Consider the following 25,586-nt stretch of genomic DNA (forward strand, 5'->3'; position numbering starts at 1 on the left):
GCCGCCATTGTTCTGCCTGCGGGATTATGACCCCGCATACCACCATGTGGTAGGCCATATCAGTGACAGGGAATTCCTTCTCTGTCACTGATAGGGGTCTCCACCCCCCACCTCTCCAGTTACCCCCCACATCCACGCCCCTCCTTCACACACACACACACACACGCACTCATTCACACATGCATACACGCATGCATACATCCAATCACACGCATCCGCACACACTTCCAAACATACACGCAGACACTCATCCACATTTCACAACATACACTCACTCACACGTCCTTACATGCACACAGGCATTCAACACTCAACACACACCCGCATTCACGCACACACATACATTCACACCACCCCACACACACAATACCCCCCACCCGACTCCCCTGTCGGAGACCCGACTTACCTGGATCCAGGGGGTCCTCCGGCAGGAGACGGGACGGGTGCTGCTACTGCCAGCAGCGCCTGCCAGCAGAACACCGCCAGGCCGTATTATGTGTCATAATACGGCTGGCGGCGGTCTACTGGCGTGGCGCTGCTGTGGGTAGCAGTGCCACCTTACCGCCATCCGCTGGTATGGCCACAGCCGGATTCCGCCATTCTTGTGGCGGAAATCCAGCTGTGGTCATATCATGGTGGAAGGCTGGTAGCCGCGGCGACGGTCTTTTGCTAGCTGTCGCCGTGGCGGTAGGCGGTTTTTACAGCCAATGTTATAATGAGGGCCTAAGTGATATGTATCCTTATACTGGCTGTCAGTCAGAGGTAAATACAGTATAAAATGGGTGAAAGAAATGCATTATTAACTATTAGAGGAGAAATGGAATGCGATATGGCATAGGTCCGACAATAATCTCCATATGTACCCAATACAGTGAGAGTGCTTTCAAAATTGTCACATGTTGGTATATGACCTCAGTTTGATGTAAAGCCATGCTCAGGAGTTCAGACCTATGCTGGAGGCAGCACTGATTGTGAAGTACCATTCTACTTTCACTCCACCATATTTTATTGCTACTATTTTATAACTTTATGGTCCCTTTTTTAATATGATTCACTTACAGAGCACCATTACCACTTGGATGAAATCATGCAATAAATTTGTCCTTGATACTTGAAAATCTCAAGAAACCCATTATCTCCTTTGACTTTAATTGAATTTCCATTTTCCATAAAGATTGTTACAGGCAAACCCTCTGTTAAAAAACACCTCATCAGAAAAACATCAATTACACATTTGGGGCCAGATGTATCATCACGGCCCTTTGCGATTCGGAAATAGCGATTTTTAAGAAATCGCTATTTCCGACTCGCAAAGTGCCATGTATCAATATTTTTTGACCTTGATACATATTTCACTACATACAAGAAATCTTGAAGATGCATTGATAATCTTGCAGTCCTCACAGATGCTCTAAGCAGACCGTCCGTAGTTAATAATTTTGTTAGTGTCATATGGTCACATATATTCAAGTGCTCAGGTACACGCTAATGTTTCTTGTTCAATTACTGAATACTGTTCCTCTGTCAGATCTAATGAATAGGAACCATAAGCAATTACTACCTCTTTTTCTACACAATCCCTTTGCGTTAGCATTGACCCCAATGCATTACAATATGCATTGGGTGTAATAGAGGTATGAGCCTCTGGATTGAACTCAATAAACGTGCTACAGTATGTTTCAGTTTTAATCTCTTCAGAAGACGTCTGCCATTCATTAGACCACTCTCTTTGTATTTTAACAAGAGTCTCATGGTATGTTTTTCTGAAAATGTTTAAACAAACAACTTCTAATAGAATTCTGCCATGCTGAAGAATGATCTAAGATCATCTTTAGATTGAGAAGCGGGAACTTTTAAAATTCTGGTAACTTCTCTTTAGGTCTGATTGATTTTTGACTAATCTTGGGACCAAAATAGGTAAAACGCTCTTCTGCAAACTGACGTTTCAGCTGTCAAGTCAGACTTTTCAAAAAATTCAATTCACTTATATCTTTGTTCTAAAACTTCATCTCACATTTCTCAGTCACACATCATGTTCTTTGCTTTCATGACTGTTAGAAATGGGGTCTCTAGATGGCAGTTGGTTTGCACCCTGTCCAAGTAGGGACCCTCACTCTAGTCAGGATAAGGGAGATACCCGCTCAGATAACCCCTGCTCACCCCCTTGGTAGCTTGGCACGAGCAGTCAGGCTTATCTCAGAAGCAATGTGTAAAGCATTTGCACATAACACACAGTAATAAGTGAAAACACTACAAAAGGACACCACACCAGTTTTAGAAAAATAGGCCAATATTTATCTACATAAAACAAGACCAAATACGATAAGAATCCAACATAAAGTAAGAAAAATATGAATTATGCAAGATTTACTCAAAACTACAGTTCCTTGAAGTCGATAGCTCCACCTGGGGCTATCGCGGCGTCGTGATCAACAAAACCAACAGTTCAGGCCGGCCGCGGCGTTGCGGGCCAGCTACGGTGTCGGGAAGACCCGCAAATAGTACCTTGGATTTGCAGGGCGTCGTGATCCTCGCGGTGAGCTCCGGAAGGCGGCGTCACTGACGTCGCAGCGTCGGGTCCGGAGTCAGTGCAGGAGTCGTTGGGCCCTTGAGGTCACACGCGTTGCAGATCGAAACTCCAGGCTGATGAAGTCAGGTGCGCCGGTGTGGATGGTGTCGGGGCTGCGGTGCGAAGTGGGACGATGCGACGTGCGGTGCCCACAGGTCACGGTGCAGGCAGCGGCTCGGTGACGCCGTCCAGGGGCGTCGGTGAGGCCAGGGCTGCGGTGTGAAGCGGGGCGGTGTGACATGCGGTGTCCACAGGTCACGGTGCAGGCAGCGGCGGTGTCGTTGCTGAAGCGCTGTCGTCGGTAGGCCCAAGCCAGCGGTGTGGGACAGTGCTTCGTGACCCTCAGGAGCGGTGTCCACAGGCCACGGTGCAGGCAGGATGCCTGGGGACGACACAGGAGTCGATGGTGCTGGCGTCGGTGGACCGGGGCTGCGGTGCGGGATGGGACGGTGCTTTGTGTACCTCACGAGCGGTGTCCACAGGCCACGGTGCAGGCAGCGGCACCGGTGTCAGCAGGAGCGTCGTCGTCGGGGATGCCCAGGCTGCGGTGTGAGCAGGCGATGCCGGACTGCGGGGCCCCTAGGTCGCGGTGCGAGCAGCGACTCGGTGAAGCCGTCCGATGACAGCATCGGTGAGACCAGGGTCGCAGTGCGAAGCAGGGCAATGCGACTCCGTGCGGCGTCGACAGGTCACGTGCAGGCCAGCGGCGTCATTGACGCCGTCGGGTGGTTTCTCCTCTTGGACAGCACAAAACACACAGTTCCCAGTGCTGCAGGTCGAGGAAACTGAAGTCTTTGGTGTCCCTGAGACTTCCAACAGGAGGCAAGCTCTACTCAAAGCCCTTGGAGAATTTTCTCAAGCAGGACACACATCAAAGTTCACCCTTTGCACTCTTTTCAGGCAGAAGCAGCAACTGCAGGCAAGTCCAGCAAAGCAACACAGCAAAGGGACAGTACTCCTCCTTCAGCTCTTCTCCTGGGCAGAGGTTCCTCTTGATTCCCGAAAGATTCTAAAAGTCTGGGGTTTTGGGTCTGCTTCTTATACCCAGTACTGCCTTTGAAGTTTGCAAACTTCAAAGCAAAGTCTCAAGTGTTTGCAAGATCCTTCCTTGTCCAGGCCAGGCCCCAGACACTCACCAGGGGGTCGGAGACTGCATTGTGTGAGGGCAGGCACAGTCCTTTCAGGTGTGAGTGACCACTCCTCCCCTCCAGCACAGATGGCTAATAAAGATATGCAGGCTAAACCCCAGCCCTCCATGTGTCACTGTCTAGAGGAGAGGTGTGAACAGCCCAACTGTCAAACAGACCCAGACAGGGAATCCACAAACAGGCAGAGTCACAGAGTGGATTAAGCAAGAAAATGCCTACTTTCTAAAAGTGGCATTTTCAAACGCACAATCTTAAAATCAACTTTACTAAAAGATGTATTTTTAAATTGTGAGCTCAGAAAAGGGAAGGTTTAGACCTGGCAAGTGGGTACACTTGCCAAGTCGAAGTTACAGTCAAAACTGCACACACAGACACTACAGTGGCAGGTCTGAGACATGATTACAGAGCTACTTATGTGGAAGGCACAAGCAGTGCTGCAGGCCCACTAGTAGCATTTGATTTACAGACCCTGGGAACCTCTAGTGCACTTTACTAGGGACTTACCAGTAAATCAGATATGCCAATCATGAATAAATCAATCAACGGTACAATTTCTATAGGGAGCAGTTGCACTTTAGCACTGATTAGCAGTGGTAAAGTGCGCAGAGACAATAAACCAGCAAAAACAGACCTGAAAAAACAGGAGGAAGAAGGCAAATAGTTTGGGGATAACCCTGCAAAAAGGGCCATTTCCAACAATGACCAATGACCAGGATACCATAGAAACCACCATGCCTGGCAAATCACCAAATAATGCCACCGCAAGTCTCGGTATCACAGGGGTGACTGATGCCAATTGTAAGTAGTATAGGATGGGCCTGAAAAGACCAAAAGGGACTAACAAAGCTATTTACGTGCTCACTTTCAAGGGGAAAAGCTATTTGGTGATATACCAAATCTAGGCCCTCATTATGAACTGGGCGGGTTTTCCCGCCAAGTTTCAGCGCTGGCGGTCTAAAAAAGACCGCCAGCGCATTGAGGACCCCGCCGGCCAAATCAAGAACATTCTGCTGGGCCGGCGGGTGGAAACAGTGTTTCTGCCAGCCATCCCAGTGGAATGCAGGGCCTGTACATTGCTGACGGCTCCACATGGAGCGTCGGCAAAGTAGCAGTGCGGTGGATGCAGCAGCACCTGTCGCGCATATCACTGCCCGTAAATCGGGCACCCATTCAGCCAGCCTTTCCCTGGCGGCCTGAACCGCCAGGGAAAGGCTGGAGGAACACAGATTCATTATCTGGCAGGCAGCGCTGCTTGCAGCGACTGGAAAGGTTGGCACTATCCAAAAGGTAGCTCAAAAGCACTTTGTGCACTTCTCTAATGCTCTAGGTGATACAACTGAGCAGGATCCTAAGGCATAAGTATAAAGTTGTGCTTAGGAATATTGGCATTTCCTATAATTTAATATGAGCATTCTAAACCACAAAAGTAATCCACAAGTATTCCAAATAAAGTGATTTATTTATTCATTTATTTTATTAGTTTATTTATGCAATGTCAGAAACATAACAACACAGCATATATTTCCAGTAATATCCATGTCAATACCACAGCCGATTGTTAACAATGGGTCACATTTAAAGAAGTAAAGCATGCAGTACACACTCACCTGTTTTTACCAGTAATAGCGGATATAGTGCCAGATTACGACATTGGCAGTCTGAGGACCACCAATGCTGTGGTGACTGTTGGACTGCCGTAGTTGCAGACAGTGTGCATTTTGAGGATGCCTGTGCCCCCTGCGTGCGGCAGCATTGCCACAAGCTTTATTACGAGCCAACGACAATGGTGCCACCACTTTCCCACTGGGCTGACCGACCGGCGAAACTCAGTCAGCCCAGTGGGAATGTCCTAATGGGGCTGACGGGGAGGTCACCAGAATAGTGGCGACCACCCCGTCTGGAGTTTGGCAGACGGATGTTCTCGTCCGCCAAGCTCATAATCAGGTCCTTAGTCTTTTTAGGATTAATCTGGTAGAGTAAGCAAATAGGTTGTGAATGGGCTCCAAATGTCCTTTGGTCAGGACACTTGGGGGAGTTCTTCTGCATAACATTCAAGTTGATCCCAGCAGTATCATGTAACCAGTGTTTATGCGTGGGGGATGTTTTACTACCCCAATGTATTGAGGCTCTCCTTTTTACCAGGAGCAGCGCAGTTGCTGCCAGTCGACGATTAGCCGGCTGCAAAGGCTGAACTAGCCCTAACAGACACATCTGATCAGTTTCCTCTACTCTTTCCAATATCATGGCCATAAGCGCTTGTGTCATTTGCCCCCAATATTGACATATTGCAGGAGAGCTTCATGCTTAATGTAGGAAGGCAGCTGAAAGTGCCCCACATCTAACACAGTTTGCTCTTTCACAGAGGCCAAACTTATACAGCTGAATCGGAGTGCACCATATTTGATATAAGTATTAAAAATGTATAATTATAAGATTACAATTAGATGTGAGTTTGCTTGTTAATCTGCAGCAAAAGCTCCAGTCTTCCAAACTGAGTGGTGTCTCAAGTACGTTGTTCCACTTGTCAAGTGACCCTCCAGGACTGGGTGTCTAACGCTTTGCGATGTGTTGTATAATTTGGTGAATAGGTGCTTGTGTATATCACTTGTGAGTAATGTTTGTAATGCTCCTAGAGTCTGTGGTGTTGCAGGTAACTGTGGATACAGCTGTTGGAGAGCTGACTGCAGCCTATTGTATATAGAGGGCAGCAATGGGGATGCACAGCCAGTCTGTGAAGGTCTGTTAAGGATATAAAGTTCACTTCGGGATACATATCTTCCAGTGTTTTCAGGCCATCTTCCCCCAGTACAACTAACACCCCGTGTTCCTGTGTCACTGAGATGACAGGGTTGAATAAGAAAGCCAATGTTGGCGCATAAAGTTGCTCTGCCACTGCCTGCCTGCTAAGTAGTTTCCATGCCTGGGTAGTGCAGTGTATTGTATTTATTTCATTTTTCGAGATATCTGTGCACGTGTGGGGAGTCATGGCTTTCAGAGGGATTGGAAAGGCATCATCACTTTCTATTGCCACATGCGGGGTATACTTCCGTGGAAAGTGCCAGTAGTAAGCAAAGTGGGCTTGCACGCAGAGATGATACAGTTGCAGATCAGGGGCACCAAACCCTCCCTGGTGGTAGGGCAGTCAAGCATATCCCAACTGATTCTAGGTTGTTTACCTGCCCAGGAGAGACTAATCAGAAGTGAGCGTAGCTGGTGGAAAAAAGCCTGGGTTAGGGGTGTAGGGATATTCAGAAACAGGTATAGTAGCTTCAGCAATATTATCATTTTCCACTCCATCTACTAGAGACAGAGGGAGCCTGGACCAATGATTCAACTAGTCTTCAAGCTTGAAACGACTTTGCCACAATTAGAACATGCATCTAATTCTGAATCTCTCTACACCCATACACCCAAGTATTTAGTACGTTCATCACACCACTAAAGAGGATATTCAAGCTGAGTGGTTTGTGTTAGGGGAAAAACTCTTGACTTCAACCAGTTAATATCTAACCCTGATTGCCATTCGTTCCTTATATACTCACATATACGAGGCTCTAGGTTAGTGGAAGGGTCCCTGACAAACAAAACCATGTTGTCTGCTTATAATGAAATGACCAAGGACTGCTGTTGGAAACGCAGTGCTGCGCCTGCATGTCACTATCATATTATACATGCCAGGGGTTCAAATGCCACCGCAAATAGGAGCAGTGATAGAGGACATCCCTGGCTTGCACCCCTATGAAGGAGAAAGGCCCCAGATGTGTGCCCATTTACTCTTACTCTAGATGCAAGGGGCAGTGTAAAATAATTGTATCCATCGTACAAATGGCCTGTGAAACACCCATGTGAGTATCACAAACATGTACTTCCATTGTATGAAATCAAATGCATTAGTGGCATCTAGAAGTACTGCTGCAGCTGGGAGTGTGGGCTCTAGCTGATATAGTACCACTAACAGCGGTGTAAGTTTTGAGATGTGGACCGTGCCAGCATGAAGCCGGACTGGTCCAGCAACACCATATTGGGGAGCAGAGACCTCAACTGGGCAGCCAGTATTATAGCTAGTATTTTGACGTCGGTATTAATGAGGAACAGTGGCCAATAAGTTTCACATTTCTCTGGGGATTTGTCAGGTTTCAACAGTGTGATCATAAGGGCTTCTCTTAAGGTAAGAGGAAGAGTTTGCTTTTGATAAGCATTTTGATACACTGCATGTATGTGCGGTGCTAATGAACTTGCATATTCATTATAAAATTTGCTCTGTAATCCATCACTGCTGGAGGCCTTTCCATTAGGTAAGGAATGGATAGCCTCTTTAATTTCCTCAACTGTGATGGGCTGAACCAGGAATTAGCTGTGTCCATTAGATAGCCGTGCCAATGCTATATCGTCTAAGTAGTTTGCAGTTGCATCCTCCTCTGCAGATGTGTGAGCCGTATTTAATCTTTCATAAAAATGTGTAAAGGAAGTAAGTATGCCCGGTGTATCATGACACATCGTACCATCTTCAGCCATGATCTCCACCACATGCAAATGTGCCCAAGATTCTTTCCTTTCCTAGCCAGGTGTCGACCAGGCCCCCCCACTTCCTCTCTCCATATGCCTTAGCCTACCAGCTTCTGGACATGAGGATTCTCTGAGATTGAGTTGAGCGCATAGGGATTTCAAGACCCCTTCCAATAGACCTATACATTCACCTCTGATGGTCACTTTAAACGCTTCCCATAGAATGTCAGCACCCTCGACTGAGCCCACATTTTTTTCAAAGCACTCAAGTATCACCGTCCTGACCCCTTCCTTGCAGACTTGATCTATTAAGTATGTGGCCTGCAACTTCCATTGAAATTACGGTGGGGTGTATGTCAGCACAGTGACATCCAAAAGGAACGGTGCATGGTCGGATAGCATTTTGGGGATGTGCTTTCTAGTATTCGGCCATGCATTCTCCTCTCTCGTCACCAGCCAATAGTCTTATCTAGACCGCAAGCTATGAATGGTTGAGTGAATGGTGCCCTCTTTACCCTCTGGATTTCTTAACCACCATAGGTCTATAAAGCCATGTTCCTGCATTCCTACGCGTATCACCTTTGCAGCCTGCTTTCCATTCCACATCGAGGTGGCCGACCCGTCTCTATGGGGGTCCAGGTATGTGTTTAAATCACCACCCCAGCCAACAGCAGTAGCTCGTGCTGACGATGCCATATTCATATATAAAACTGAGGGTCATCAGTATTGGGACCATATGCATTTACAATGGTTATTAATGTGCCACAGAGATGCCCCTGCAGGATTATACTTCTACCCTGGTCGTCAGTCTCTGAGTGTGTCAGGTTGAAGGGTATGCCCTTTTTTATCAGAACCATTACCACCTGCGAGTATGATGAGTACAATGAAGCCACTTTGATTCCAGCGCATCTAGAGCCAAGTCCTGTTCTGTGTGTCAAATGAGATGTGTTTCCTGTATTCGCGTGATTTGGATGTGATGTCTATCGAGGTACGTCAAAACATGCCACATTTTTGGGGGGTTGAGCCATCTGAGGTTCCAGGTAAGGAAGGTGATGTGACCTGCGGCTGTATCTATTGTGAAGGGACCCATTCGGTTAGCCATTAGTAATTTGCAGAGCATGAATTATTGTTGCTCTGGCAGTGTAACCTACTTGGTGAAATATCAGCATAATGTCAAAACAGTTAAGTGACACAAACTCCCGCCCCACCCACTTCAGCATCCCAAATATGCTAAAGCCATCCACATTCACAAGCAACAACCAACAAATTCAAACCCAACAAGACAGTTCATGATTATTAAATCGATTAAACCGTAAGGCATAAACATTCCTTCCTCTGAGGGCCACTAAAGACTGATTCCCCTCCCCATATGTGGAGGTGGCCATGGTAGTATTTGTCGGGTCTGGTGAGAACCACATGTCAAACCAAAACATTAGAACATTGTCTAGTGCCCTCATTTGACACTTAGCAATTTGAATCATGTCACTTAAATGACAACAACATATAACACAGTAGCTCAGGTCTACTGAAAATCAGCTAGTATTCAAGGTGTGGAGGACAGTCACAGGCCTCGGATCCCACATCACAGTTCCTGGGCCTTCCTTTGCCGAAGGTCTCCCACTTCTTAGTTAAATGCACGGCTGTCCACCATCTTACGTAAGTCTCTATGGGCCAGATGTAGGAAGGCTTTTGCGCCTCGCAAACGGCAAAAAACGCTGTTTGCGAGGCGCAAAAGCCCTTACGCGATGCAGAATCACATTTTGCGAGTCGGTGTCGACTCGCAAAATGGGATTCCGACTCGCAAATAGGAACGGGTGTTCCCTTCCTATTTGCGACCTCATCGCGATGTAGAGTTGCTTTGCGACCACAAAAGCGGTCGCAAACCAACTCGCAGTTACCATCCACTTGAAGTGGATGGTAACTCATTCGCAAAAGGGAAGGGGTCCCCATGGGACCCCTTCCCCTTTGTGAATGCAAAAAAATATATTTTTCAGAGCAGGCAGTGGTCCTATGGACCACTGCCTACTCTGAAAAAACCGAAACTAAATGGTTTCGGTATTTTTTCTTTTTGCAGCTCGTTTTCCTTTAAGGAAAACGGGCTGCAAAAAGAAAAGAAAAAAACTGCTTTATTTAAAAGCAGTCACAGACATGGTGGTCTGCTGTCTCCAGCAGGCCTCCATCCCTGTGAGTGCCTAGACTCGCTATGGGGTCGCAAAATGCGACCCACCTTATGAATATTGATGAGGTGGGTCTTTGCGACCCCATAGCGAGTCGCAGAAGGTGTCTGAGACACCTTTCTGCATAACATTTTGCGAGGTGCAAATTGCGAGTCGCTAGTACTCGCAATTTGCACCTCGCAAAATGTTTTCTTCCTACATCTGGCCCTATAACATCCACTTCCGACTCACAGTGATTCTTATCAGGACGGGTCAACATTTTTATGAAGTTCATGGCTTCCTTTGGTGCTGTAAACACTTTTGGCTTGCCTTTGTGCTGGATCCGCAAGAGGGTCAGTTACAGCACTGAGTACTGCACATTTAAGGCCTGCAGCTTCTTTTTAACCAAGAGGAACTCACTCCTTGCTGCCTGGACTGCAGATGTAAAATCTGTATAAAATGCCACCTCATTTCCTTGATATGTTGTATGTTGCAGTTCACTTGTGAAACAAAGTGCTATGTCGCGATCACAGTAATTTAGTAATTTTGAAATTATGGGGAGCAGAAGTGCACCCGGGATCGGTTTCACTGTAAGTGATCTACGTTCTCTTTCTACAATTAAAGAAGTGTTCCACGCCAAATATTTCCTTCAGCATATTTTCCACATAATGTTCCAACCTGCAGGTGTTTGCGTATTCTGGCACTCCTGTGATCCGCAAGTTGTTCCTGCGCGATCTGGCTTCTAAATCCTCATTTTTGGCTTGAATAACTGCCTGCACCTGAAAACATATTTATGCCCTTGGCGCTAATATAGCTGAGCCCATCCTCTGCCGTGTAAATGTGATGTTCTGCTTCAGTAATGCAGGTGCCCTGTCTGTACAATTTAGTTGCCATATGGTCTATGTGCAGATTCAATGCATCAATTTTTCCATTAATCAAGTGCAGGATTTGCTGCATGGCCAGCAAAGTGTCCTTTGATGGCAAGTCTTGTTCTGAATCTGACAGTGCAGCTTGTTGGCTTTTCGTGGGGCACCGAGATTCAAATGTGAGCTGCAATTGCTGTTTACCAGTTTTATCCCATCTCAAGGTTGTGCACCACGAACTACCAGACCTTAGATCACCAGTGTTGGATTAGTGCACACTGAGCAAATGTCCTCCTGCGTCAGCCACCCATGGGCAGCCAGGCCACCTCAGTCCCTTATAGATGTTAGAGTTGACAGCAGCTTACCCTTGAGTTTTGCGCCACAGCAGGAGTCACCACATTCATTTAGCAGGAAGCAGGATGTTAGGAAGTGGAACACTCTCAGTCAAGCTGCAAGGCATCCCTGGTATGATCCGACACAGTCCAGAGGTGGAAGTGGCCTATCTGGGCTCTTTGCGCGTAAACCACAACCTGGCATTATGCAGCCCACTTTCCTACGTGCAGTCCTTAACAGTAGCCTCTCCAACACAAATATACGTTCTGGGATCCAGTTACAGTTCGAGGCCTCTATGCACTGTCTCCTCATGGCCTCTCCACTTCATCAGGACTGTTGACCATACACTTGGGGCACAGCTCCCCCCTCTCCCCCAGACCAAAGTACGTTATTGCAATATTGTAATATGCAGTGGTGTTCTCAGGTGATATGTCTAGTTATTGGCCACTCGTCTCTGAAGTCTACAGTGGCAGGTCTTTATGGTACAAACCAGTCCTATTTCAGTGCCTTGGTTGGGACATATTCATGGCAGGAGCCCAAACGAAATATACTACTCACTGTGCAGTGATGTAACTGGCCGTAGACTCCAGCTGTACCTCTGCAGTAATGTTCATTCATCCACAGAAATGTTAGGGACCTCTGCCAGCAGGCATGGGGGAGCACACTTCAGTCTCTCATTCTGTGCTCCTATGTTGCAGTGCAGCTTCCCAATCTCAATCTCCCCGTAAGTGTGAGTCCACACCGAGACCTCCATTGGCTGCTGGTGTTGCACCCCAGTTACTGCAGCCACAATTCACTTCTCGCAGAGCCCACTGTCAAATTTGGCTGCTGTTTGCTGGGCATGCGCTGAGTCGCATCCGGACCTCCTACGTCTCCTCATGGCTCCCGCAGGCAGGTTCCTGGGCCTTTTCTTGGCTGTGTACATCTACAGACAACAGAAAGGCAGCACACCCAGAGCCATCACCGCATCACAGGGGCACCACTCTGCCCTCCTCCCCAACAGCGCCGGGTCGCAGGCATGCTCGGTAGTCTCCTCTTTCAGCCTTGGGAAGAGCCACACCCACAGGTTATTTCACTGCTGTGAGTTGTCTGCTACCATTTTCTACCACATTAGATGGCAATGGGGTCTTCACTGCATTGTTGTTTTCTGCTGAAATCTGGTGTTTTCAAGACAGGTTCACATTCATAGTGTTCACAGAGCGTTAGGGAGTAATATATCAACCTTTGCAGCAGCCAGTGCTTGTCCGGTGATAGGATTATTGGTGGATTATTAGCCCTGTCAGGCAGAGCAGCACTAGAATGCAGCCATCTTCCTGTGGGTTCTCTAGTGCCCCTGTGTTTTATTTATAGGTGAACCCTAGCAGCACGCAAGCACTGCTTTTCCGATGTGACGGCATGTATCTGGGCTTTTAACAATGCCCACCTCATGCCCATCACTACCACTCGTTCGTGGGCTTGCCCTTCAAAACTCCTTTGATGACATTGGTAAATGGTTTATGTTTGTCCCTCCTGTGTTTGTTCCACATTGCAGGAGGAAGCTGTTGTAGTAGTTGAACATGCTCAAGAGTTATCATAGATGAGGGATATGAAAGAGTGAATGGAGCAGTGTAACCAATTCTTTTCAATCTACAGTATTTGGAATCTAGCAGGAGTCAACGTCTTAAAGGATGCTCACCAGTAATCAAAGCAGGACAGACAGAACTACAGGTCTGAATGTGCAGAGAAGTAGGTTATTCCTAGACAAGTAAGAAAGGAGGAGCTGATCACAATCAAATGTCTATGAGACAGACACTGACATGGGGAGCTTCTGTGCGTCACAGTAACATAGCATTTTAATGGAATTGTGTGTTCGTGAGTTAGAGAATGGTAAAGAGCGAGAGAGAGGAAGAGCTAAGAAAGGAAGACATCATAAGAAAGGGAAAGAATAAGAATGAATCATAGAGGATTGGAGCTTGTGTGCCTCTCTACAGGAAGATAGCAGAGTATCACACTGTGTATGATTGATGTCAACTGGTTCTGGGCCATGAATGATAAGGTCCAATCTATCCAAATGAGGATGACTAACGATTATTATGATTAAAATCTATACCCTATACATTATCATTTGTGTGCAGAGCCTTTAATATAGACCACTAGGGCCAGACTGGCCATCTTACCATTCCAAACTGTAGTGTCTGCTTACAGTGTTCATGTGAGTATTAGGATTCAGTGGTATTTTATTAAGGAGTTCTTTAGATGTGGGGTTCTGAGAGGATCAGACAAAGTGAAGCTAGCTAGTGCAGCTACTTGCTGGAGTTGCCAAATAAAGTTGCACTCATCAGGCACAGGTAACACTTACACCTTCTCTATGTCTTATGGAGTGTCCAAAAATTCCTGGGAGGCATTGGCTATTGAATTGTTTGAACCAGTACTGGATCTCAGTGATCTTTGCAAATATATGATTATGTTACAAATGCCAAGAGACTAACATTGTTGAAAGAGCTAACTCTTCTGGTGTTGTGGGATTGTAGGATGCAGTATTCATGAAGATATTCCCAAGTCCATTTTAAGCAAAAACAGAATACAGTTTGTTTCTGAAGCTGTTAAAGACTTCATGACTAGGAACTGAATCAAGTTTAAGCACACCCTGATATCACCCAGTTAGAAACAACACTGCCAAACACTTGAACAGAGTTATTATGGGGGTGTACAGATGGCTATTAATGAAGGGAAGCACTGGGACAATGAAGTAAAAACAAGGTAATGGGTGCATAGTGTCATGCCTTCCTTACTTAACACGCTTCAGTCCTTTTCAAAAAGCTCAAGAATAGAGAACTTTGCACAAAGTATAATTTTGGATGGATTCCAGCTGGGTGTCAAGGTGGCTATTCCCCATTAGTTCTAGCACCAGAGTAGTCCCTGTTTCAGCCTTGGGAAGAGCCACACCCCACAGGTTATTTCACTGCTGTGAGGATCCCTGTTTTTGAAGTAGATGATCCTGTAGAAGTTGCAGCACTGTGTGGACTACACTCATTCATCTCTCCGTGAGTGTGGTTCATCTGTAGTATTGAAGTTTGAAATCACACCACAAGCCCCAGTGTCACAGAACCTGCGTGGCCTCCAGGCAAGGGCAAGCACGTATTAACATAAGGCATTCACTACGTGTTGTACTCCACATCAAGCAAGTTTTGACACGTGTGTTGGGCCTCCAGGCAAGGGCAGATGCAGTGACGAGGAAGAGTCACTAAGTTTTGTTTGCTTCATCAGGTTAGTGTGCCGCATGCGTGCCACTATATCGGTGCACTCAGGCCAGCACATCTCACTGTCTGCAGGAGCCCTATGTCATTGTGCGATTCATGCACGGCCGACCCTCAACGGGAAGTTCATCGGCTTAAGGAAACCCATGGAAATGGGAATGAACATATGGTCTTCCATTTAGCTGTTCGAGTTAGTGTAAGTGTTCACTGCACAACGCATTGATGTTATATTATGCTGATGCAATCAAGGGATATATGTCCTCCACACAAATCTATTGACGTGTTGGCTACCTACCTTGGCTAGTGTCTCTTGAAAATATTTACATCCTGATGATGACCCTTGTTTAAGTTATTCTATATTGTGGGTCGAAACGTCAACAATTTCTACAGTGGACTGGTTTTTAAACAAATTGACTAAGGTTTCCAAGACTCATAGTTTTGAGTACTGTTTGCCATATCTGGATGTCTTTACTAGTCACATGTATATATTTGCCTCGTGAATAGCACCTGCACACTTACACTTTTAGGAGCACCTGCTTTATGTATGTGATATTGAACCAAATTGAGTTTCTAAATTGAATATGATGGTTTCTATTATAAATACATTTATTGTAAAAGTAAACTATCAAATGAAGGCTCTTTTATAACTATTGTCATGGGTGTCTAGGATTATACTTCCCCCTTAAGGAACATTTGAGCCTTTCCTTAACAACAATGAAATGTGTACATTAGAAGGTGCTGAAGTGGATCACCAGAAGGAGTTGCATGAGGAATCTAAGCACCTCACGTCCTTTGTAACTCTGGAAGGGGCATGTTGCTATTCTGGTGAATTGGAAGATAAGATTGAGGTTGTTTTCATGATCGGTGGGGGGTGTTAAATGGTGGATGTCAGAGGATGAATAGAGGCAGAGTCTCTATGTGAACAAGATGTTGGAGGAGGTGATAGAGCACATGATTAAGGGAAGGCTGAACATTAAAGAGTTTGTATCGGAACCTGCACTATTGAACCATTTGTTTTCATTAATAGAGAGACATGTGATCATCGACTTAATAGGAGGGATGGTTTGCAAGTGATTCCTGAGAGAATACATAGAAATTTTTTATCTTTGGCACATCTGGAGATTAGAGCAGTGAAAAGCGGAGCCAGGATGGATTTATGGTGGCCTGGTGTGGATAAAGCGAATGAGAGATTTGTGTGTGAATGTGGTCCATGCATTGTGAGTGACAAGATCGAAGTTATTGTGCCTTCTCCATTTGAAAAGGTTGACACTCCTTGGAGCAAAGTAGCCATGGACATATCTGATCAATTTGAGATTCCTAGTGAAGTTCCCAAATATTTATTGGTCAGGATTAATGATATGACCAGGTGGTCTGAAATCAAGGTTGTGAAAAGTGTGTGTAGTAGCATGGATTATTGATTGTATGCATGAAGGGTATGGAGGGAGGCAGATATTGTTGTAACCAACTATGGAACACAATTGACATCTGCTGAGATTAAAAATGTCTTGAGGTCCATTGGCCTATAGCATGTTAGAATGTTACTTTATCACTTCAGAAGTAATGGATTGGTAGAGAGAGTGAATCGAGTTTTTAAAGATCAATTGCAGTTAGCTTTAGCCAGCAAGCTTTACTGGAAAACCACTGTGGGAAATATGTCGTGTTATATGAGGACTACACTTCACATCAGTACAGGGATGTCTTCTTTTAATGGGGGTGAATGGAGATGAAGTAAAAAGTTGCGCACAAAATGGTGTTCAACTGGAAAGTAGGTCAAAAACAGTGCCAATCTAGCAGAAGAAATATTCATTTCTTATGTGCTTATTAAAGTATTTATTGATTTATTTGTCCTTATTGAAGATGACATTTTGATTAATGTATTAATTTCTCTATTTATTGTATTTAATTCTTTATTGCATGTTCCATTTCCTCTTTACTATTTAATTCTTGTTATCAACTTGTTGTCTGTATTGTTAAGAGAAGGATATGTGTGGAGCCCGTTTTTGCTTGGACATGTTTGGAACAAGAATGCATTCTGACTTCCATTAATTTATAAAGATCTTAAAAATTCCATATGATTCAGTTGCTGCTGTGTTACTGAGATGGTCAGTGTCTGAATTGCACTTACCCAATAAAACTCCCTTGGAGATCCATATCTCATCTTTTCATCCACTTTTCCAATTTCTTCTGCCTCAGTGAATCAATGATGAAATGTGAAGAGTGGAAAGAGTACTTCTTAAACTACCTGTCAACGATTGAGGAGCAGAACTTCACGCCTGAGGAACCGAAAGTGATACATTTGCATTCTCTTGGACTGGGAGATTCAAAGCAGGAAATTAAGATGTGCTGATGAAACTGAATCATCAAAGAATGCTCTTGATAATGTTGAGAATTAATATTCACCCCTAGAATGCACTGCTGTTGACAGATATACGTTCTTCAAAAGGAAGCACAAAGTAAATCATTGAGTTGCACTGTTAGTTTGGTAACCTACATAATGAATTCATTAAAAATATGTTTTTTATTGAGTCAAATACAAGAACATCATTTTAACATTGCCAGAACAGAGATATGCACTTGTGAATATACATGAATAAAGAATATTGTACTTATAAATGCATATTAAACATGCAAATGAATTAGGTATATACAGCAATATAGTATCAAAGACTCCAAGTTTGAATAAAGAAAGAAGAAAGAGAAAGGGAAAGGGAGAAGAGCTATAGGGATAGAAAAGGGAATCAAGTGATAGTCATGTGGAGAGAGAGGTAAAAGACAGTAGTTACAGCAAATTTAAGATGAAATAAGTATATATAAGAAGAAAAACAGGAAATTATATTTTATTTTTTAAAAAGGAGGAGAAAAATCAATTTCCTTCCCAGTGCGTGATAGATAGTTACTTAATGACAACCATAGCTGATGACGTGTGAAGAAAGTTCCTGTTGAATCAAGCCTGTAGCTGTCAATTCTATGATGATAACATACAGAATTCCACCACCTTATGAGAGTAATGATCTCTGAAGATTTCCAGTTAGAAGTAATAATAGAGATTGCCATAATAAGCAAGAGGTCCACCAATTTTTCAAGAGGCTTGAATGAACTCCAGATTTTGTGTATGCCACCCAAAAATAGTAATTCATATGACATTGGTAAGGAGATCTGAGCTATTGCTGAAATGCGAGACCATATTGAGGACCAAAAAGTAGATAGGGATGGACAAGAAAAAAACATGTGAACGTCAGTACCCTGCTGAGTGTGGCAGAGCCAACAATTATCATTTTGTGTAAGTTTGAGTTTGTAAAGGCGTACAGGAGTGTAGAAAAGTCTATTATTAAAAAAATATAGGGTCTGCATGAGGCTTGCAGTGCGTGCAGTGGAATGTATCTTATACCATATTCTATCCCATGAAAAAGTTGGCCAAACACCAAGATGTGATTCCCACACTGTCTCAATAGGTGATTTGCGTCTAGGTGGAACAGACATTCTTAAAAGTTTATAAATTCCATCTGCCTTAGGATAATTAAAAGTTATGATCAGGTGTGGAGATGATGCAAGAGAAGAATGATTGTGATGTATAAGTTTATTGAGAGCCTCTTGGACCAGAGTAGAAAGAATGATATATTGGGATTTCATGCGAATAGGGAGATTATAAGTTGCTGACAGAGCAGTAAAAGGGATGAGAGAGTCTTTCTGATATATATGGGAAATGAGAAGAATACCTTTAGTCATCCAAGCCTTCCAACACAAGGTTTTACCTTGTTTCCTAAGAGAACTATTGTGCCAAATAGGACTGTTAAATTGATTAATGGGGGTAAGATGCGAAATAAAAAAAAGTTTCACTAAGTTGACTGAATGGGAGATAGTCCTGGGCAACCAGAATTTTGGGAGGTTAGACATAAATATAATGTGTTTATGGGAAAAGAGAGTAATAAATGTTTCTTCCAAAGAGAACAATAGCTTTTGATGTGCATCATTGAGTGTATATAAATAGGGTTGTATTTGCTTAATGCCAAAAAGTCAGGAAAGTTAACTCCACCTTGTACTTTAGGAAGTTTTAATTACGAGAGAGAGATTCGGGGTTGTTTACCACAGGAACTTGGATAGAATTTTATCAATTGAACTAAAAAAAAGTTTAGGTATCTTAATAGGCAGCATCATAAGGAAGAAGTAAATGATAGGGAGAAGCATCATCATAATGGTGTCCAAGCGGCCCAAACACGTGAGATATAATGGAGACCATTTCTGTGTGAGATCTACAAGCTTTGCAGATAAGATTTCTGAACTAGTCTTTAGTGTATCCTGTAGTGCAGTACCATACCCCCAGGCATTTAATCTTAGAAGAATTCCAAGATAATCGTGCATCAAGGAATACAGAGCCAGTGTAATGAGCATTAAGTGGTAAGACCACTGTTTTGTATATATTAATTTTATATCCAGATACATCAGAATATAAGATGAGTTCATGCAGGAAGAGAAATGTCAGGGTGAGACATGAACAAAAAAATATCATCAGCGTATGCCATAAATGTAATATGTTTATTATTAATTTGAAACCCCGTGAATTGTTCAGAAGTTTTTAATTGGTATAGAAAGGGTTCGAGAGCCAAAATAAATAGTAAAGGAGATAATGGGCATCACTGATGAGTGCCCCTTTTAAGAGGGAAAAAAGGAGATCGGATACCATTTGTTATAACCGAGGAACATGGTGAGGAATAAAGAATAAATATCAAAGGTCGGAATTTAGTACATAGTTCATGCCATAGTACATAGTCCATGCCATTCCAATGCCTTCGGCAAGAAACCCCAATAGACCTTATAGAAGGCCTTTTCCGCATCCAATGATAAAGCTGCCAGAGGAATCTTAAGTTTAGAATGCTTGTTAATAATATTTAAAAACGTACAAGAATTTTATGCTACATTTCTATTCGGAATAAAACCAGATTGATGAGAATCAATAAGTTCAGGTATATAGTTTCATTACAACAACTGAAGTTAGTTTAGCACCCCCTTTTTAACTTTGCGTCTGCGTGGCCTATGTGCTCTTGCTTATGTGATACTATTGTTTACAAAAACTGTCTTGGAGCACATCTATTGCTTACCATTTGTTTTCTTCAGTGTCGCTCCTCCTTGCAGCCTGCTTCTCCGTCCTTGTTGTTGCAAGTTTCTTATTATTTCTCCCGTTGCTTGAACCCACCCATCTCCTGTCCTTGTTGTCTGACCTCATATCACTCGATCTTAGAGTTCCTTCAGTGGATACTCTTACTGATCGAGAGAACTTTCTCCCTCACCTTTTTGCTTGACTCCCCACTCCCTGAAAAGCATTGATGCACGGCCCACGTCATAGCGTGCTTTTTGTTTTTAGGGTCGACCCTGTGAGTGCATGCGCTAGCGCGTGTGTCTCACTTGCAAGACTTGTGTAGAGCAAAGAGCTTGTAGCCTGCCTGTCACTCACCATTTGTTAGCTGGCCTGGCACTCTTCCTCACAGCCTCGTAATTCGTTCACTTCAGGCCTGCCATTATTTTCGTTCCCCCTGTGTGGCACAGGGACTATGCGCTGATTGATTCAACTTAATTCGTTTTTTGTCCACTTCTCCCCACGTGAACGAAATACTATTTTATTCTTTTTATTTCTTGTGCGCTGCTAACAGGAAGGCGTGTGACAGGCAAAAACATGCCAAGAAGGACAAACAAAATGGCAATTTGTTTTCTTTTTTATAACTAACTTTCTTTTAATTTACCAAGTCGTCTGAAGGATGCCATACAGGAGTTGGTGGTACTCGGGTCGAACCAATGACATTAGGGCCTTTAAAAAAAGAAACACAAATTAAAGTGGTCTCATGCAGTATAAGTGGTACTTATGTAAAGGGCTTCAATATCTTCTAGTCAAGCTCGTGCTATGTAAAACTGCATAAAAAAGACAGCTCTTTGATGGCTTCTTAAGGTCTGAGCATATGCCCAAGTGAAAGCTTCGGAGAGGCCATGCCTTGGGAGAGATCGTGCTAAGATACAATCTCTACCATCCAGACGGAAGGAATATCACACCTATAGTGACAACTCTTTGCTTGCTTCGTATTGAAGCTAGGACCATATACAGGACTGCTTGTATCACCCATAAAGCCATTCACATTTTCACACCCTCGCTACCTAGCCAACAAACTCAAGATATCAAGTGACTCTAGACCTTCATAAAATGCTGCCACACCTATAAAAAGAATCATCAACAACTCTTTAACTACATCAACATTTCCTGTAGACCTGAAAAAGGTATACATACGACTGTTATTAAAGAAAACAAACCTAGACCTCCAAGACCCCAACAATTACAGACCAATCACAAATGGACCTTTCCTGGACAAACTGATAGAAAGAGCAGCATTCACCCAGATGTCACAATTCATTGAAGACAATTCTATACTTTAAGACTTCCAAACTGGATTCCGCCCAGGAAGAGGCACTGAATCAGCACTCATAGCAATCTGGGATGATCTTAAAACCACAGTCGACCGCAGTGGAGTTGCTGCACTACTTCTCTTGGACCTCTCGGCTGCCTTTGATACGGTTGACCATGACACCCTAATTCAAAGACTCCACGAAGCCGGCATAGAAGGGACTGCTCTCTACTGGATTACATCCTACCTTCAAAAAATAACTAATATCATCTATTTCCCCCCCCTTCTCGTCCAAACCCTACCTCACAAAAGCCGGGGTCCCCCAAGGATCAATCATCTCACCTTTGCTTTTCAACATCCACATGATATCATTACCATAACTGATCAATGCTACATGCTACAACTATGCAGATGACACACAAATACTACTTAAATTAGAATGCCCCAGAAACATTGAAAACTCACTAATCTTCAGTTGCCTCAGAGCCGTTGATCAGTGGATGACTTGGAGCCATCTCAAGCTAAATGCTTCCAAAACAGAAATACTCATATGTGGTGACTGGAAAAATTATGACCCACTGTGCGCCTGGCCTGATGACCTCGGACCACCTCCTCAATTATCCAAGGAAGTTAAAAACCTTGGAATCACCATGTACTCCAAGTTAACAATGAATGCCCAAGTGGACAAATTAGCATGAACAAGCTTCATCACCATGAAGACACTACAATGCATCTTTCCCCACCTCGGATTTCCACACAAGGTGCAAGCTACTATCTTGCTTGTACTATCCAAACTGGATTATGCCAATGGCCTCTACCATGGATCATCTCCATCTATTATGAAAAAACTACAACGTATTCAGAACTCCGCAGCCAGGCTACTATTACATGTAAAGCCACAAGCCCACATCTTCCCTGCCTTGAGAGCACTACATGGGTTACCCATTGCCAGAAGATGCACCTTAAAGCTGCTTTGTATCACCCACAAAGCTATGCATGGAACAGGACTGCTTTTTATCAGAAACAAAATAACCAAATACATTCAACAAAGAAACCTCCGCTCAAGATTGGCACCCCGCCTTAGAACACCACCATACAAGAAAAAGACTATAGGTGGTACATCCTTCTCCGTTCAAACGGCCAAACTATGGAATTCATTACCCCAAACTATAAGAGCCACAGATAACTATCTTGTCTTCAGAAAACTACTCAAGAGTTGGCTCTTTCTTTCATAACCACCATATTCAAACAGCTATGGACTGCATATGCCTATGTTGATAAATATTTTTTATCTGATTATGTGTATATTCTAGTTATATATAGTTAGCCAGGGCTGAAATGACGGAAGCACCGCCAACAGGCTGGCGGTGCTTCCAGGGTCATTACGACCGCGGCGGAAGCGCCGCGGCCGCACCGCCGGGGCCGGCGGTTTCCTGCCACAATGGCCTAATGACAAATGGTAGTAATCCGCCAGGGCAGCGCTGCTAGCAGCGCTGCCCAGGGGATTACGAGTCCCCCTACCGCCAGCCTTTTCCTGGCGGTTTGAACCGCCAGGGAAAGGCTGGCGGTACGGGGAGTCGCGGGGCCCCCTGAGGCTTTTCACTGTCTGCTCTGCAGACAGTGAAAAGCGCGACGGGTGCAACTGCACCCGTCGAATGGCCGCAACACCGCCGGCTCCATTTGGAGCCGGCTCCCATGTTGCGGCCCACATCCCCGAAACTCTGTTTCCGCCCGCCGGCCCAGCGGGGATGTCAAAATGGGCACCGCGGCGGTTACAACCGCCGCCCGCCAATGTTGTAATGAGGCCCATACTCTTTAAACCTGTTTAACTCATGTATATTTACTCATGGTTTAAGTATGTATATGTATGTACATATGTGTGTGTATTCATGTGTGTATTCATGTATGTATGTATATATATATATATATATATATATATATATATACATATATGTTATTCTATGCTTAACATGTTCATAGGTCATTGCATAGCTCCTAGATAAGTTGTTATATTAGATACTAATGAATCCCTGCTCTCATTTTATATCACACTTTGTCTACCCATCACCATAAACTCTTCCCTCCACTTCCACATCTAACTCACCTAAACCTCCCTTTACTACCATGATCTCCCAAACAACCCTACTAAATTCTCCCTCATTTATCTCACTGTTAACTCATCCAAAACCCGTCCTGCTACTATGATTTCCCTAACCCTTTCCACAGACTCTTCCATCTTTCATCCCCCCTTTACTCATCCTAAGCCTAAATCCTATTACCATAAACTCCCAATTAACACTTCTGAATTCTTTCCTCCTCCACCCCTCCATTACTCCAGTCAATCCAACTAACAAACTCACATATCCGCGGCTCAAATTAACTTATAATAATACTAAAACTGTACTCATACTTTCCTATACTAATCCACCACTAATTCCTTTTGGGTTCAGGAGTAGCGTGCTACTCGCCGAAAAGCGATTTGACGCCTCGGCAGGGGTAGTAAGCACTATATAAATACTATTACAATACAATACAATACAATATGGGAGTAAACGGAGAGCTAAAACTTTGGCATTGAGTTTACAATCGGTATTAATTAAAGATATGGGTCTATAATTTTTACATTCAGTTGCATCCCAATCTTTTTTGGGAATAAGACAAATCATGGCCTCCGTAAATGAGCCAGATGCAGAACCTGACTTTATAAAGTGATTAAGTATTTGAAAGAGCTTGGGGTAGAGAGACTTAGCAAACTGAATAAAGAATTCTACTGTGAAGCCATCTGGGCCTGGAGCCTTACCCTTGGGGAGAGATTGTAAAGCTGTGTATAGTTTGGTAAGCTGTAGGGATTGGTCTAAAGATGAGAGGTCAATCTGCAATGGGTCTCTTGGTTTGAGATTAGACAAATATTGGTTGATACCAACTGATGGTGTGTGTTCTGGAGTATATAGGTCATTATAGTAAGAAGCGAAACACGATGCTATATCTTTATCTTTCTCTCTAAAGTGTTCAACACTATTGTTATCTGTGGTAGATTTAACAGTTGTTTTTTCTTTTCTATGTTTCAAATCTCGAGCTAGAAGAGAACCAGCTTTATTGTTACCACCGTAATATCTGGCATTTATTATCACGAGGGTGCTGCATGCGTGTTCAATGGTATATTGGTTTTAACTGAGACTAGTGCTTCAAGATGTTATTTACTAGTTTTGTGAGTATAGTTTTCAATTTTCAAGGGACTTTATATTTTTAAGGATGGAAGTCGGTTTTTGTTGAGCAGAATGTTTTTTTAGTGAGCGTAACTTATGATGAAACCCCTCGAGGCTGCTTTGAATGCATGCCACACAAAATGAAATGATAGTTGATCACTATCGTTGATGTGGAAGTATTCTTCTATAAACTTACTGTAGGAAGCAATAAAAGTAGCATCTGAAAGTAGAGAGTTATTAAACTTCCAAGAAGATGTTTTAGAACAATTAGGAAAAAGATCAAGGTCAGTAATCACAGATGCATGATCTGAGATCAAAATAGCACCGATTTCAGAGTTAACCATATGTTGCAATAAACCTTTACTCAGAAAGATATAATCAAGCCTAGAATGGGAATGGTGAGTAGGAGAATAAAAAGAGTATTCCAAGAGGTCGGGATTGTATATTCTCCAGGAATCAGAGAGAGAATGCTGTAAAAGAAAGTTCTTAAAAGCTTTCTGGGAGGCATGTGGAATGAAACGTGACATGGAACGTCTGTCCAAAAATGGATCGAGAATTTGGGTGCAGTCCCCACCTATTAGTAAATTGTTTGACGAAAGTCTAGAGGCAATATGTGAAAGATTCTTCCAAAAATATGGATCTGGATGTGTGGGGGCGTACATATTTAGGATAGAAAGAGAAATATTGTCAATTGTAAATGTAACAAGTAGCCAGCGGCCTTCTGTATCTTGATGTTGTGAAATTATGGTAGGTTTTAGAGATTTATGACAGAGTATAATTACCCTATTTTTGCTTGTGGTGGAAGGGAAGTAGAAAATGTCCCCCACCCATTGCTTTTTAAGCTTAATTGCCTCAGAGTCGTTGAGGTGAGTCTCTTGCAACAAAGCAATGTGGCATTTCAAACGAGCTAGGTGAGATAAGACATGCTGACGTTTAATGGGGTGTTTAAGCCCCTTAACATTCCAAGTAACAGTTCTAAGTTGCATAACAAGAAGTATTAATAAACAACTGCTGTAACAAGGAAAACACTAGTCATATCAATTTTGCAAAAGCAAAGAAATGGGATAGAGACAAGATAGTAAAGAAAAAGAGAAGGAGGAAGATGACCTCCAGAAGGTGTATATACATGGATGTGGCAATACAGGGACCAAAGTCCACGAAAGCTAAAGAAGACAAGATAGAA

The 25,586-nt window shown here is 43.7% G+C and overlaps 1 long non-coding RNA gene across 1 annotated transcript in view; it reads left to right on the top strand.

The window, feature by feature from the left end:
- LOC138283183 (uncharacterized) overlaps nt 1–17,136 on the top strand; it is a 38,147-nt gene extending 21,011 nt beyond the window's left edge. The window contains exon 3 of the long non-coding RNA XR_011201113.1: nt 17,005–17,136. This is a non-coding gene — a long non-coding RNA (uncharacterized lncRNA). The remainder of the gene's footprint in view (nt 1–17,004) is intronic.
- Nucleotides 17,137–25,586: the final 8,450 nt, after the last annotated feature.

The sequence above is a fragment of the Pleurodeles waltl genome, chromosome 3_1 (assembly GCF_031143425.1).
Source record: "Pleurodeles waltl isolate 20211129_DDA chromosome 3_1, aPleWal1.hap1.20221129, whole genome shotgun sequence".
Lineage (NCBI taxonomy): Eukaryota > Metazoa > Chordata > Amphibia > Caudata > Salamandridae > Pleurodeles > Pleurodeles waltl.